This window comes from Triticum dicoccoides, chromosome 4A, assembly GCF_002162155.2.
Source record: "Triticum dicoccoides isolate Atlit2015 ecotype Zavitan chromosome 4A, WEW_v2.0, whole genome shotgun sequence".
NCBI classification, from domain to species: domain Eukaryota; kingdom Viridiplantae; phylum Streptophyta; class Magnoliopsida; order Poales; family Poaceae; genus Triticum; species Triticum dicoccoides.
In genome coordinates this window covers 472,903,782-472,906,619 of record NC_041386.1, presented here as the reverse complement: position 1 = coordinate 472,906,619, position 2,838 = coordinate 472,903,782, and the positions used below count along the sequence as shown (strand labels likewise).

The following is a 2,838-nucleotide window of genomic DNA, read 5'->3' as shown; positions in this document are numbered from 1 at the left end:
ATTCTATACACTTTTTTGGAACACACAACGCCACACGGGAACAAGTGCAATTCAAATTTGCATTGGAGGAAGTGAGCCACGACCCAAATCGAAACAAAATGCATGCTTCTTGCTTTTTTTGCCGTAACCAAGGTTTTTTTAAGAGTGAAACTACATCATGCTTTCAACATCTAATTTTTAACAAATTATAAACTATGTTGATACAAATTTTGCAAAAAAATCCTCCAAAAAAAATAAGTGAACTCCTCTGTACAATTTTTTACAAAAGAAAACTCCTATATACTATGCACCGCACTGCAAATCTAAACAGACATTTTTTTATGAACTTTACTAGGACATCAATCAAACTCCACGACCCACAATACAGGACATCAATCAAAATCTTAAAGAACTGCATGCAGGAGAGCGAGTCCATCGAGAGAGAGCAAACTGTGTCTTGTGTTTCTTTTTTATAGTTGATTTCTCCTCCATTTTTCTGCATTAGAGAACATAGTGGACTGATCGGACGTGGCTCGTCTGCAGTGCCTTCGTGCACGGTAGAACTGCCGTAGGGGTCAAAATCGGGCATTCGTTCACTATCCATCCCATCCAACGGCTTCTGCTACTCACCAACAAATGAACAGAAGGGTCCAACGAACTTGCTTGTTTCTCTATACTCTGAATATTCTCGTGCCAAAAATTAGAGAGAGGCGTACTGCATGGATCAGAAAAGTAGAGGATCGTCGAGCCGCTGTGCCCTCGTTGCTATTGAGCTGCAGCAGTTTCGTCGCTGTCAAGCTGCCACCGCCGTCGTCGCCGCCACGGTACGTCCAATGGAGCCGCCTACGCGTTGTCACTGTCAAGCTACAGCCGCTGCGTTATCGTCGAGCCACTGTCGCCGCCATGTCAGTTGAGATGCCACAGTTGCATCGCATCCCATAGTCCTCTGAAGTCTGAAGTGCCCCAAGTTTGCTAGTGGTCTCTAGGTACAGCCATGCCAAGCACCAAAAATTGCGGGTACATCCGTGCCAAGCACAATCCGAATATAGCAGTTTTCAGTTTTCTCAGGGAAACTGAAGTGCACTCTGCTAACAGAGTACTGAAATTAGTGTATGCTGGGCATAAATAAATAACTTAAAAATAGAACTGTAGCATTTATACTGCATCTCACTCACGTATTCAGACTACCTTTGGCCTGGTAATCTCCCTCGTTTGTGTTCTCCATTGGACTGTACAAACAAGAATATCAGATCAGTTTTGAAAAGTGGATTAGGGGGATCGATGATGATTTTTGGTTTTTACCTATGGAGATCAAACGTGACTCCTTGTCTTAGATCGCAACGTGTACGTGCAGTTTGAATTCGATGCGGCGGCGGAGGCTGGGAAGCTCCAAACAGAACTGCACAAAAGAAATCTGAAGAATTGAAGAGCACCGCACTGCATTGGTGCTCGTCGTGGACTGCACTTCGCCCACCGAAAGAGTTGCATCCCCTGCTGGAGGCCAGCGGGCTGCACCAACGTGACTACCGTACTGCACTCGTACATGTCGCAAACTGCAAGGGGGCTTCACCGCTCGAATGACACAGGGCCGGTGCTGGGAGTTTCTCCCCTCTCCCATGCGGTTGATGGCACCTGACTGAGAAGGGCACGACGGTGAGGAGAGGAAACGCCGGATCGAGGTCGTTTGTCCTCGCCGGAAGAGAAGAAGCTCCCACTTAGGGGGCGCGTGAGCAAATGTCTCGTTCCCCTCTGTAGTTCACGCGAGTAGAACAAGCTCGTCGTCATGTGCCGATGTCCAGGGGTGGCGCGGGGGCCGTGGATGATGAAGGAGGTCGGAGACGACACGCCCGGCCTACATCTGGCCGTGGACGGAGAGGAGGACCCCGGGGCGGCTCGAGAGGCATGGATTTTGGGCCGTCGGAAGGAAGGAAGAGCTGGGGAGAGATGCAGCGGGATGGGAGGGAGGATGTGGATGAACAGGGAGGGGTCAGGTCCGGGCGTGGCGCTGGCCGGCGCCGGAGGGAGGGGAGATCAAGGGAGGCCCAACCACCATGGCAGGGCGGCGCTCGGGATGGCCGGATCCGGTGACGGCGCATCAAGGGAGGCCGTGCATGGCTGGATCCACTGGCGGCATGACGTGAGTAGGCCGTGGATGGCTGGATGCATCGGCGGCGCGTCGCGGGGAGGCTATGGCTAGCCAGAATTCGGAGGTGTTGGCCATGGCGGGAGGAGGTGTGAAGTAGTGGGGAGTCGCCGCGAGTGGTGCGGCGGGGCTCTGGCAGCGCGTGGCGCGGTGGGGCGGGGCTCTGTTGGCGCGTGGTTGGCCGGGGCTCCGGCGGCGCATGGTTGGGCGGGGCTCCGGCATCGCTTGGTGGTGCGTGGCGGCTCGGGGCTAGGAGGAGGAAGGTGGAGCGGATCAGGGCGTTGGTGGGGATGGGTGGTGGTCGTGCGGTGGTGGGCTGGGAGTTTTGTTTTGTTGGTGCAGCTCGGGGTGGGTTCGGACTGATGAATTTTTGCAATCGAAGTGTTAGCCGAATAAGAAAGTGTTATCATCGTAAGGATGTTATTAGAATAGACTCATCATCTATACTCCCTTCTTTCCGGTTTATAGGGCTTATCTTAAAATTTTAGTTTTTTCATTTTATAAGGCTCAATTTAGTTGTTCACCATCACATGTTCAGACTTGAAGGTGCATTAAATCATTGCATGCAAGTATTAAGAGAAAATTGACCAATGCATGCATGCATTGCAATTAATGCATTCGTAAACACAGTTTTTTAAGGAAAACAAGAGCATTAATTGGGTGCTTTTGCAAACTATAAAAAATATTTCACAACTCATCATCTATCTTGATTGGTG

General features: G+C 50.7%; 1 long non-coding RNA gene across 1 annotated transcript; it reads right to left on the bottom strand.

Annotated features, from left to right (window-relative positions):
* Positions 1-207: 207 nt before the first annotated feature.
* Positions 208-2,384, bottom strand: LOC119286264. The gene is made up of 3 exons (XR_005140348.1): positions 1,282-2,384; positions 1,155-1,208; positions 208-1,064 (listed from the first exon to the last, which is right to left on the bottom strand). It is a non-coding gene; the product is annotated as an uncharacterized LOC119286264 (long non-coding RNA).
* Positions 2,385-2,838: the final 454 nt, after the last annotated feature.